The sequence below is a fragment of the Scyliorhinus torazame genome, chromosome 16 (genome assembly GCF_047496885.1).
Source record: "Scyliorhinus torazame isolate Kashiwa2021f chromosome 16, sScyTor2.1, whole genome shotgun sequence".
Classification (NCBI taxonomy): Eukaryota; Metazoa; Chordata; class Chondrichthyes; order Carcharhiniformes; family Scyliorhinidae; genus Scyliorhinus; species Scyliorhinus torazame.
The window spans coordinates 13,918,977-13,932,333 of record NC_092722.1 but is presented as its reverse complement, the minus strand read 5'-3'; the positions used below and the strand labels follow the sequence as shown (position 1 = coordinate 13,932,333).

The 13,357-nt window shown below is 48.4% G+C and overlaps 1 protein-coding gene across 2 annotated transcripts in view; it reads right to left on the bottom strand.

Moving 5' to 3' along the window:
- The window catches only part of ptpn11b (protein tyrosine phosphatase non-receptor type 11b), a 223,764-nt gene that overhangs the window by 40,136 nt on the left and 170,271 nt on the right, over positions 1-13,357 (bottom strand). The gene's annotated exons all lie outside the window — the stretch shown is intronic.

Here is a 13,357-nt window from a genome sequence, read left to right as displayed (position 1 = left end):
AACAGAAATGGCCAAATTTAAAAAATAATAATATAATAATCTTTATTATCACAAGTAGGCTTACATTAACACTGCAATAAAGTTACTGTGAAAATCCCCTCGTCGCTACACTCCGGCACCTGTTCGGGTACACCGAGGAAGAATTCAGAATGTCCAAATCACCTAACAGCACATCTTTCGGGACTTGTGGGAGGAAAGCGGAGCACCCGGAGGAAACCCACCAGACACAGGAGAACGTGCAGACTCCACACAGACAGTGACCCAATCCGGGAATTGAACCTGGGTCCCAGGCGCTGTGAAGCAACTGTGCTAACCACTGTGCTACTGTGCCACCGATAAAACATACAGAGTCCACTGAACGAAGAATTAAAATCACAGTGGATCCTTGTCTTACATTTGGGAGGAAATTCAACTCACAGCTGTGTACTTTTCCAGAGTAAAATCATCCTCTGAATTTTGTATCTGAACTATACCAGAATTGTGGGCAGGAATGAATGCCGACTTGGGTGACTTTTACTGGGTGCTAGATGTTGGAATTCACAAAGATTTTCTTTGAAACTATGGATATTAAGAGGTAGAAGTATCACTATTTTTGTTCCTCAGTGCATCTTTGTGAGAAAATAATGTAAAACAAAACATTGCCAGCCCATGATTTTCTTCTAATTAATTAAAATGGATGGAGATTTCATGGGGTGGAGTTGCACATTTCTTTTGTGCTTCTCCCACACTCTTAGAAGCTGTGCAGCTGTAAAATCATTTTTAAAGGTTGCCCTTCAAAAATTGAATTGTATGCAATAGAATATTTGATGTAATAATCAGACATCATTGTAGCCATTGTACACAAAAGAAAGAAATGTTATTGTCTTGGTATCCTATTGATGATGTGGATGTGGCATCCTTCGTAAATTCCACGTTTACTCCTGATACTGAATTAAGGGACAGAAAATAATAAGATACTATGCAACCAGCTTGTAAAGGATTTAGATGTTTTAGGCAAATAGAACATAGAACATAGAACAATACAGCGCAGTACAGGCCCTTCGGCCCACGATGTTGCACCGAAACAAAAGCCATCCAACCTACACTATGCCATTATCATCCATATGTTTATCCAATAAACTTTTAAATGCCCTCAATGTTGGCGAGTTCACCACTGTAGCAGGTAGGGCATTCCACGGCCTCACTACTCTTTGCGTAAAGAACCTACCTCTGACCTCTGTCCTATATCTATTACCCCTCAGTTTAAAGTTATGTCCCCTCGTGCCAGCCATATCCATCCGCGGGAGAAGGCTCTCACTGTCCACCCTATCCAACCCCCTGATCATTTTGTATGCCTCTATTAAGTCTCCTCTTAACCTTCTTCTCTCCAACGAAAACAACCTCAAGTCCATCAGCCTTTCCTCATAAGATTTTCCCTCCATACCAGGCAACATCCTGGTAAATCTCCTCTGCACCCGCTCCAAAGCCTCCACGTCCTTCCTATAATGCGGTGACCAGAACTGTACGCAATACTCCAAATGCGGCCGTACCAGAGTTCTGTACAGCTGCAACATGACCTCCCGACTCCGGAACTCAATCCCTCTACCAATAAAGGCCAACACTCCATAGGCCTTCTTCACAACCCGACCAACCTGGGTGGCAACTTTCAGGGATCTATGTACATGGACACCTAGATCCCTCTGCTCATCCACACTTTCAAGAACTTTACCATTAGCCAAATATTCCGCATTCCTGTTATTCCTTCCAAAGTGAATCACCTCACACTTCTCTACATTAAACTCCATTTGCCACCTCTCGGCCCAGCTCTGCAGCTTATCTATATCCCTCTGTAATCTGCTACATCCTTCCACACTATCGACAACACCACCGACTTTAGTATCGTCTGCAAATTTACTCACCCACCCTTCTGCGCCTTCCTCTAGGTCATTGATAAAAATGACAAACAGCAACGGCCCCAGAACAGATCCTTGTGGTACTCCACTTGTGACTGTACTCCATTCTGAACATTTCCCATCAACCACCACCCTCTGTCTTCTTTCAGCTAGCCAATTTCTGATCCACATCTCTAAATCACCCTCAATCCCCAGCCTCCGTATTTTTTGCAATAGCCTACCGTGGGGAACCTTATCAAACGCTTTGCTGAAATCCATATACACCACATCAACTGCTCTACCCTCGTCTACCTGTTCAGTCACCTTCTCAAAGAACTCAATAAGGTTTGTGAGGCATGACCTACCCTTCACAAAGCCATGCTGACTATCCCTGATCATATTATTCCTATCTAGATGATTATAAATCTTGTCTCTTATAATCCCCTCCAAGACTTTACCCACTACAGACGTGAGGCTCACCGGCCTATAGTTGCCGGGGTTGTCTCTGCTCCCCTTTTTGAACAAAGGGACCACATTTGCTGTCCTCCAGTCCTCTGGCACTATTCCTGTAGCCAATGATGACATAAAAATCAAAGCCAAAGGTCCAGCAATCTCTTCCTTGGCCTCCCATAGAATCCTAGGATAAATCCCATCAGGTCCCGGGGACTTATCTATTTTCAGCCTGTCCAGAATTGCCAACACCTCTTCCCTACGTACCTCAATGCCATCTATTCTATTAGCCTGGGGCTCAGCATTCTCCTCCACAACATTATCTTTTTCCTGAGTGAATACTGACGAAAAATATTCATTTAGTATCTCGCCTATCTCTTCAGACTCCACACACAATTTCCCATCCCTGTCCTTGACTGGTCCTACTCTTTCCCTAGTCATTCGCTTATTCCTGACATACCTATAGAAAGCTTTTGGGTTTTCCTTGATCCTTCCTGCCAAATACTTCTCATGTCCCCTCCTTGCTCGTCTTAGCTCTCTCTTTAGATCCTTCCTCGCTACCTTGTAACTATCCATCGCCCCAACCGAAACTTCACACTTCATCTTCACATAGGCCTCCTTCTTCCTCTTAACAAGAGATTCCACTTCCTTGGTAAACCACGGTTCCCTCGCTCGACGCCTTCCTCCCTGTCTGACCGGTACATACTTATCAAGAACACGCAGTAGCTGATCCTTGAACAAGCCCCACTTATCCAGTGTGCCCAACACTTGCAGCCTACTTCTCCACCTTATCCCCCCCAAGTCACGTCTAATGGCATCATAATTGCCCTTCCCCCAGCTATAACTCTTGCCCTGCGGTGTATACTTATCCCTTTCCATCATTAACGTAAACGTCACCGAATTGTGGTCACTGTCCCCAAAGTGCTCTCCTACCTCCAAATCCAACACCTGGCCTGGTTCATTACCCAAAACCAAATCCAACGTGGCCTCGCCTCTTGTTGGCCTGTCAACATATTGTTTCAGGAAACCCTCCTGCACATACTGTACAAAAAACGACCCATCTATTGTACTCGAACTATATCTTTTCCAGTCAATATTTGGAAAGTTAAAATCTCCCATAATAACTACCCTGTTACTTTCGCTCATATCCAGAATCATCTTCGCCATCCTTTCCTCTACATCCCTAGAACTATTAGGAGGCCTATAAAAAACTCCCAACAGGGTGACCTCTCCTTTCCTGTTTCTAACTTCAGCCCATACTACCTCGGCAGAAGAGTCCCCATCTAGCATCCTCTCCGCCACCGTAATACTGCTCTTGACTAGCAGCGCCACACCTCCCCCTCTTTTGCCTCCTTCTCGGAGCTTACTAAAACACCTAAACCCCGGAACCTGCAACATCCATTCCTGTCCCTGCTCTATCCATGTCTCCGAAATGGCCACAACATCGAAGTCCCAGGTACCAACCCACGCTGCCAGTTCCCCTACCTTGTTTCGTATACTCCTGGCATTGAAGTAGACACACTTCAAACCACCTACCTGAACACTGGCCCCCTCCTGCGATGTCAAATCTGTGCTCCTGACCTCTATACTCTCATTCTCCCTTACCCTAAAACTACAATCCAGGTTCCCATGCCCCTGCTGCATTAGTTTAAACCCCCCCAAAGAGCACTAACAAATCTCCCCCCCAGGATATTTGTGCCCCTCAGGTTCAGATGTAGACCATCCTGTCTGTAGAGGTCCCACCTTCCCCAGAAAGAGCCCCAGTTATCCAAAAATCTGAATCCCTCCCGCCTGCACCATCCCTGTAGCCACGTGTTTAAATGCTCTCTCTCCTTATTCCTCATCTCACTATCACGTGGCACGGGCAACAACCCAGAGATAACAACTCTGTTTGTTCTAGTTCTGAGCTTCCATCCTAGCTCCCTGAAAGCCTGCCTGACATCCTTGTCCCCTTTCCTACCTATGTCGTTGGTGCCAATGTGGACCACGACTTGGGGCTGCTCCCCCTCCCCCCTAAGGACCCGGAAAACACGATCCGAGACATCACGTACCCTTGCACCTGGGAGGCAACATACCAAACGTGAGTCTCTCACGCTCCCACAAAATCTCCTATCTGTGCCCCTGACTATAGAGTCCCCAATTACTAATGCTCTGCTCCTCTCCCCCCTTCCCTTCTGAGCAACAGGGACAGACTCCGTGCCAGAGGCCCGTACCCCATGGCTTACCCCTGGTAAGTCGTCCCCCCCACAAGTATCCAAAGCGGTATACTTGTTTCTCAGGGGTACGACCGCAGGGGATCCCTGCACTGACTGTTTTTTCCCAGTCCCTCTTACAGTTACCCACCTATCTCCAATCTTTGGTGTAACTAATTCCCTGAAGCTGCTATCTATGACCCCTTCTGCCTCCCGAATGATCCGAAGTTCTTCCAACTCCAGCTCCAGTTCCCTAACTCGGTCTTGGAGGAGCTGGAGATGGCAGCACTTCCTGCAGGTAAAATCAGCAGGGACACTAACTGCATCCCTCACCTCAAACATCCTGCAGGAGGAACATTGCACTCCCTTCCCTGCCATTCCTCTAACTTTCTACCAAGATCTGGCTAAAAAATAATAATAATATAATAAAATATGGTACTTACCTCAGACCAATGGGTTTTATTATTAGGTTAGAGGAGGAGGGCGGGTGGGAGACACTACACGTGTAGTGCCTCGGGTTTCCTCTCCACCAGAATTTATTGGGGAGGGTCTTCCCAGACGTCCGCGGGTCGACTTCCTGTTCCCGCCTAAAAAACTAATTTAAAATTTAAAAAAAAGAAAAATTCTCAGCTCCTGCTGAAATTGACTAAATAGGTGGCAGGTGCAATTCAATGTGAATTGATTAAAAGTATATGAACAAGGGACCATAAGGAACATGTATTAAGTTCAATAGACATAAATTTGCTATCAAGAAAAAAGCTAGGCATGATTGTGGACACATGTAAAAATTCCAGCTCTGGATCTGGCTGCAGGAGAGAAAAATAATAAGCTTTTAAAATGGTGAGTTATATTCGCAGATTCAATTATGTGACATAGCAGCTGTGACTGGTGCTGTGCACAGGGTTATTTAGAAATATTTAAGGACAGAGGGAACTGAGGCATATGTGCGATGAATGTAAGAAATTGTTATTTATATTTGTTGCAGTGATGTTATTTAAAAGATGGGTTTAAGATGCATACAGCCAGTATGCTTGATTAAAGTGTTGTAAAAGTGACGTAATCCTTGATTTTGCAGGGGGGGGGGGGGTTCTGCTGATAGATTTGAGAAGCATTTATTTGTTTACAGGTGGCTGGCTAATGGAATATTGTTTTGGTTTGGAGGTCCCTGAGGTGTAATCAATGAGGGATATTGGACGGGATTCTCCACTCCCGCGCCAAAGTGCCCACGCCGTCGAGGTTCACGACAGCGCAAAACGGCCCCTACCCCGACCGATTCAGGCCCGGACAACGGGCTAGGATCGGGGCCGCGCCATCTACATGCGCCAGGCCTTGTCGCCGCGTAAAGGTGGCGCCGCATAGATGACGCGGCGAGCGCCGCATAACTGGCGTCACCCGCGCATGCGCGGGTTGGCCGGTGCCAACACGCACATGCGTGGTTGCTGTCCTCTCTGAGTCCGCCCCGCAAGAAGATGGCGGACGGATCTTGCGGGGCCATGGAAGGAAGGAGGTCCTCCTTCAGAGAGGACGGCCCGATGATCGGTGGGCACCGATCGCCGGCCATGCCACATTTGAGGTACCCCCCGGTGCAGGATCCCCCTTCACCCCCCCGCAGGCCGCCCCCCGAGCGTTCCCGCGCTGTTCCCGACGGCAGCGACCAGGTGTGGACGGCGCCGGGGGGAACCCGCCGTTTTGGCCTGGCCGCTCGGCCCATCCGGGCCTGAGAATAGCGGGGTGCCGGATAGTCGCCATTTTGGGTGTCTCCGGCGATTCTCCGGCCTGCGGATCTTGACGGGGCCATTCCTGCTGCTTGGGAGAATCGCGGGAGGGCGTCGGACCGGCGTCCCGGGAAATTTTGGCGGCCCAGGCGAATCTCCCAACCGGCGCGGGAGTGGAGAATCTCGCCAATTGTGTTTGGTTCTGGCTAAACTGGTCATGGGACATCTTGTGGGAGTAAGCAGAAGAATGACTTGTGCTTTGGGTACAGATGTAATTAAGGGGAGGAACCAGGTTGCCTGGAGTTGCAGTTTTCCATAGGATTTTAGTATGAGAAGAAATGTTTTTCAGTTTGCTCCTGAAAGGTTCTCTCCAAGGTCTCTACACAGAGAAAAGCAAGTAAAACCAGATTGTTAACTTTATTTATAATTGGTATTTGGACTACATTAGTTTGCTTAATTGGAATTGCTTCTTATTTAAGAATTGTTAACTGTATAACTATTTATTTGATGTTAATGTGGTTAAATTCTGTGTTTAAATTAAAGTTTGTTTTAACATAAAAGATACCTATTGGTCAGTGTTATCACTCCTGTGGTGCAGTCACCTTCCCTTGCAGTTGTACAAATTTTGCAAATAGTTTGGTTCTCATCTGGGATCTTAACACATGATGAAAAGGCTAATAGAAAGTAGCCAAAATGGATCAAAATAGGATGGGATTGTTGATTCTGTGGATCTCAATCCAGTTCATAAAAGTTCTTATGGTCTTATGCCCGCCCTTACAACCCCAATGATTAAAAACAAAGAAAAAATCCAAGTTTATTTCTTAAGGCAGTCATTTTGAAAACAGCAATCGAAATAATAACTGATTGGTAGCAACATTAATTTACAACAAAGTCACATTTGCTCAGCATTCCCTAAGGCAGAAAGAAAGCCAGAGTTATTATGCCTATGTATTTGGCGGATACTTTTTAAATTAATATTACAGATTTCACTTTTTTGGCTATTTCAGACATCTGGAAATTTTCAGTCACAATGAATGACGGTTTCATTTTAACTAGTATAAAGAATCTTATGGTAAAAAAGGTCACTAGCCAAGTGTTTGGAAAATCTTATAAAGAATTAAGATACTGATAAGGCGAGCTAAGATTTATAGTAACAGACTTCAGGAGGATATAATTCAGTCTGATGAAAGGCAGACCCTTGGCAGATGAAATTTAATACAATAAAATGTGAAGAGATACATTTTGGCAAGAGGAATGAGCAGAGGAAATACAAAATAAACAAAGCAATTTTAAAAGGGCTACAGGAACAGCGGGATCCACAGGTGAATTGTATACCAATCTTTGAAGGTGATAGGACAAGTTGAGAAGGCTGTTAAAAAAGTATTTGTGATCCTAGACTTTATTAGTAGAAGACCAAGATACATACAGCAAGGAATTACAATACATCTTTATAAAATGCTGGCTCAGGCGGCAGGGTGGCGCAGAGGTTAGCACTGCTGGCTCGCAGAGGTTAGCACTGCTGCCTCACAGCGCTGAGCACCCAGGTTCGATTCCGGGCCCAGGTCATTGTCCGTGTGATGTTTGCACATTCTCCCCATGTCTGCGTGCATCTCACCCCACAGGCCAAAAGATATGCAGGGTAGGTGCTCGGTACTTGAGTAAAATATGTTTGTAGCAGGAGGAGGAACATGTGCTCGGTACAGGAGAATTAACATGTGCTCGGTACAGGAGGAGGAACATGTGCTCGGTACAGGAGAATTAACAGGTGCTCGGTACAGGAGAATTACCATGTGCTCGGTACAGGAGAATTACCATGTGCTCGGTACAGGAGAATTAACATGTGCTCGGTTAGGAAAATTACCATGTGCTCGGTACAGGAGAATTAACATGTGCTCGGTACAGGAGAATTAACATGTGCTCAGTACAGGAGAGGAACATGTGCTCGGTACAGGAGATGAACATGTGCTCGGTACAGGAGAATTAACATGTGCTCGGTACAGGAGGAGGAACATGTGCTCGGTACAGGAGAATTAACAGGTGCTCGGTACAGGAGAATTACCATGTGCTCGGTACAGGAGAATTACCATGTGCTCGGTACAGGAGAATTAACATGTGCTCGGTTAGGAAAATTACCATGTGCTCGGTACAGGAGAATTAACATGTGCTCGGTACAGGAGAATTAACATGTGCTCAGTACAGGAGAGGAACATGTGCTCGGTACAGGAGATGAACATGTGCTCGGTACAGGAGAATTAACATGTGCTCGGTACATGAGATGAACATGTGCTCGGTACAGGAGATGAACATGTGCTCGGTACAGGAGATGAACATGTGCTCGGTACAGGAGGACGAACAGGTGCTCGGTACAAGAGAATTAACATGTGCTCGGTACAGGAGAATTACCATGTGCTCGGTACAGGAAGATTAACATGTGCTCAGTACAGGAGAATTAACATGTGCTCGGTACAGGAGAATTACCATGTGCTCGGTACAGGAAGATTAACATGTGCATGGTACAGGAGAATTAACATGTGCTCGGTACAGGAGGATGAACAGGTGCTCGGTACAAGAGAATTAACATGTGCTCGGTACAGGAGGATTAACATGTGCTCGGTAGAGGAGAATTAAAGTGCTCGGTACAGGAGAATTAACATGTGCTCGGTACAGGAGAATGACCATGTGCTCGGTACAGGAAGATTAACATGTGCGCGGTACAGGAGAATTAACATGTGCTCGGTATAGGAAGATTAACATGTGGTCGGTACAGGAGAATTACCATGTGCTCGGTGCAGGAGAATTACCATGTGCTCGGTACAGAAGAATTGCCATATGCTCGGTACAGGAGAATTAACATGTGCTCGGTACAGGAGAATTACCATATGCTCGGTACAGGAGAATTAACATGTGCTCGGTACAGGAGAATTAACATGTGCCCGGTACAGGAGAATTACCATGTGCTCGGTACAGGAAGATTAACATGTGCATGGTACAGGAGAATTAACATGTGCTCGGTACAGGAGGATGAACAGGTGCTCGGTACAAGAGAATGAACATGTGCTCGGTACAGGAGGATTAACATGTGCTCGGTACAGGAGAATTAAAGTGCTCAGTACAGGAGAATTAACATGTGCTCGGTACAGGAAGATTAACATGTGCGCGGTACAGGAGAATTAACATGTGCTCGGTACAGGAAGATTAACATGTGCTCGGTACAGGAGAATTACCATGTGCTCGGTACAGGAGAATTACCATATGCTCGGTACAGGAGAATTAACATGTGCTCGGTACAGGAGAATTATCATGTGCTCAGTGTCATAATATACACCAGTATATTATGGTGCAGACACACACACACACACTGATGGACATGCAATGGGACCTGCAATGGGACCAATCAGCATACACAACACCGCAGCCAATCACCAGTGAGAGCACACGCACTATAAAGACAGGGGACAGGAGAGTTCCCGCTCATTCTACACAGACATTCACCATGTGCTGAGTGCATCACCTGGTTAGGACTAGGCACGGGTCAACAGTTAAAGCTGGTATTGCATTTACCCACAGTTCAATTATGTTAATATAGTTAACCTTATAATAAAATAGAGTTGCACCACTTCCAGTGTTGGTGACCTGTTTGTGATCCAGTACACCCAACACATCATGGTACAAGGAGTAGTTGCATACTAGCACTTCTGAGAACCACCTGCAACTAATCAGCATTCCGGCATCCTGAAGTATGGAGAACATCAACCCGCCGCCGCCGCTCCGCATCGCCGGCAATCTCGGGGTCAATTGGACGATTTTTAAACAGCGCTTCCAGCTCTTCCTCGAAGCCACGGACAGGGAGAACGCCTCGGACACCAGGAAGATTGCTCTGCTCCTCTCCACGGCCGGGCAACATGCCATCCACATCTTCAACTCCCTCACATTCGCAGACGACGAGGACAAGACAAAGGACAAGACAGTTCTCCTCAAATTCGATACCCACTTTAGCATAGAAGTCAATGAAAGCTTCAAAAGATACCTGTTCCAGCAGCGCTTGCAGGTTAAGGACGAGCCTTTCCAATCCTTTTTAACACACCTCTGCATCCTTGCGCAGTCCTGCGGCTACGGGCCCACCTCCGACTCCATGATACGCGACTAGATCGTATTTGGTGTTCTGTCGGACCCCCTGCGTCAACAGCTCCTCAAAATTAAGCAACTCACCCTAGCGACTGCCATTGAGACCTGTGTCCTGCATGAAAATGCCACCAGCCGGTACTCCCACATACAGGCGGCTGAAACGGCGCGGCAAGGTCACCACAAGGCGGAACGGGTCCAAACAATTGAACACCTCCAAGCCTGCTGCCTGGATGAGGGCGGCCATTTTACGCGCTTTTCACGGCCTCCTGCGCTTGTACGCGTCAAACGAGGGGACGGTGACGTGGAGGAACGTGATGCGCAGGCGCGCACCACGCAGGACCGCACCGCGCATGCGTGGTGGCGCAACGAGCGTACTGACGTCACGACGTGCGGAAACTATGGCTCCGCCCATTTAAAGCTGCAATGTCCTGCAAAATCGAGACAATGCCTACAATGTGGCAGACTTCGCATTGCGTCAGCCAGCCTCGCAGGAACGTTCGGGCAATTCAACCCACGTTTCCCGAGTCCGATTCCGACTTCCCGCAGATCAGTGACACCGAGGACCCGAGGGAGCCTTTTCGAGTCGCTGTTGTAACAAAGAACAGGCTGTCCCCGAATCAAAACCACCAGCTGCTGTCAGTGCACAGCACTGATCCAGACGACGAGTGGTGTGCCACCCTGACGGTCAACCGATCCCAGATACGATTTCGCCTGGAAACTGGTGCTTCCGCTAATCTTCTAGCGTGGTCAGACTTTCAGACCTTTGGGGTTAAACCAACCATTCTTCTGTCGACCTGCCAACTAGTGGACTACAATGGCAACGTCATTCCTGCTACCGGTTCATGCCAACTCGAAGTGACGCACAACTCGCGAAAAGCCATCCCTCCCTTTGGGTTTGTGGGCTCCTCGAAGGACTCTCTGCTCGGCGCACAGGCGTGCAAACTCCTAAAACTCATTCAACGAATACACTCTCTCTCTCTCCAGAGGACACGTCTGCCTTCCAGGATGCGGACTTCAGGGCGCAACTCAATGCCATCATTGACCAGCACCGCGATGTTTTCGAAGGCATGGGCACGCTTCCATACACTTACAAAATCCTGCTCAAACAAGACGCCTGTGGTTCATGCACCTCGCAGAGTCCCAGCACCTCTCAAGGACCGCCTCAAGCAGCAGCTGCAGGACCTCTAGGACCAAGGAGTGCTCTCCAGAGTGACGGAACCAACCGACTAGGTCAGTTCCATGGTGTGCGTCAAGAAGCCTTCCAGCGCGCTCCGGATCTGCATTGACCCAAAGGATCTGAATCGCAAACATAATGAGGGAGCATTACCCTAACCCCAAGCGCGAGGAGATCACGTGCGAGATTGGCCAACATCTTCACCAAATTTGACGCCTCGAAAGGATTCTGGCAAATTCAACTAGACAGGCCCAGCAGAAAGCTGTGTACCTTTAATACCCCGTTTGGCAGATACTGCTACAACAGGATGCCGTTTGGGATTATATCGGCATCAGAAGTATTCCACCGGATCATGGAGTAAATGATGGAGGGCTTTGAGGGTGTGCGCGTCTATGTTGACGACATCATCATTTGGTCCACCACGCCGCAGGAGCATATCAGTCGCCTCCAGCGCGTTTTCAAACGAATATGGGACCAAGGCCTTCGCCTCAACAGAGCCCAATGTTCCTTCGGCCAGACGGAACTCAAGTTCCTAAGGGACCACATCTCCCGGTTGGGTGTGCGGCCGGATGCGGACAAGGTGGCAGCCATCACGGCCATGCAGAAGCCAGCGGATAAGAAGGCAGTCCTCCGATTTTTGGGCATGGTCAACTTCCTGGGGAAGTTCATCCCCAACCTCGCCTCCCATACCACAGTTCTCCGGAACCTGGTCAGGAAGACGACAGACTTCAAGTGGCTTCCCGCCCACGAGCGCGAATGGGAGGAGCTTAAGACCAAGCTTATCACGGCCCCGGTATTGGCATTTTTTGATCCCACAAAGGAAACAAAAATGTCAACGGATGCCAGCCAATCCGGCATTGGGGCGGTGCTCCTGCAATGCGATGAGGCTTCATCATGGGCCCCCGTTGCATATGCGTCACGTGCCATGACCCCCACGGAACAGCGCTACACGCAGATCGAAAAGGAGTGCCTGGGTCTGTTGACTGGGGTCGACAAATTTCATGATTACGTGTACGGCGTCCCCCAATTCACTGTCGAGACCGACCGCTGGTCAACATTATACAAAAAGACCTGAATAATATGACCCCACGCCTCCATCGCATTCTGCTTAAACTCCGGCGGTACGATTTCCAGCTCCTATACACCCCGGGCAAGGACCTGATCATAGACGACGCTCTGTCCAGGGCAGTCAACACCCCGTGTGACCCAGAGGGGTTCATCTGCCAGGTTGACACCCATGTGGCCTTCACGGCCTCCAATCTGCCGGCCAGGGATTGAATGCCTTATCCACATTTGCCGCGAGACTGCGGCTGACCCCCTACTACAGCATGTCATGACGGACGGGTGGCTCAAGGGCCAATGCCCGCAGTTCTACAATATCAGAGACGATCTGGCAGTAGTCGATGGTGTCCTCCTGAAGCTCGGCCGCATCGTGATCCCGCACAGCATGCGCCAGCTCGTTTTGGAACAGCTACACGAGGGCCATCTTGGCGTGGAGAAGTGCCGACGGAGGGCCCGAGAGGCTGTGTACTGGCCCGGCATCAATGAGGACATCGTCAACACAGTGCTCAGCTGCCCTACCTGTCAGCGGTTCCAGCCGGCCCAACCGCGTGAGACCCTACAGCCCCATGAGTTGGTCACGTCCCCTTGGTCTAAGGTAGGCGTTGACCTGTTCCATGAGCTCGGCAAGGACAATGTTCTGATTGTAGACTATTTTTCAAACTACCCGGAGGTCGTACGCCTGTACGACATCACATCATCGGCGGTCATCCGTGCCTGACCTTTGCTCGTTACGGCATCCCACTCACTGTGATGTCGGACAATGGCCCC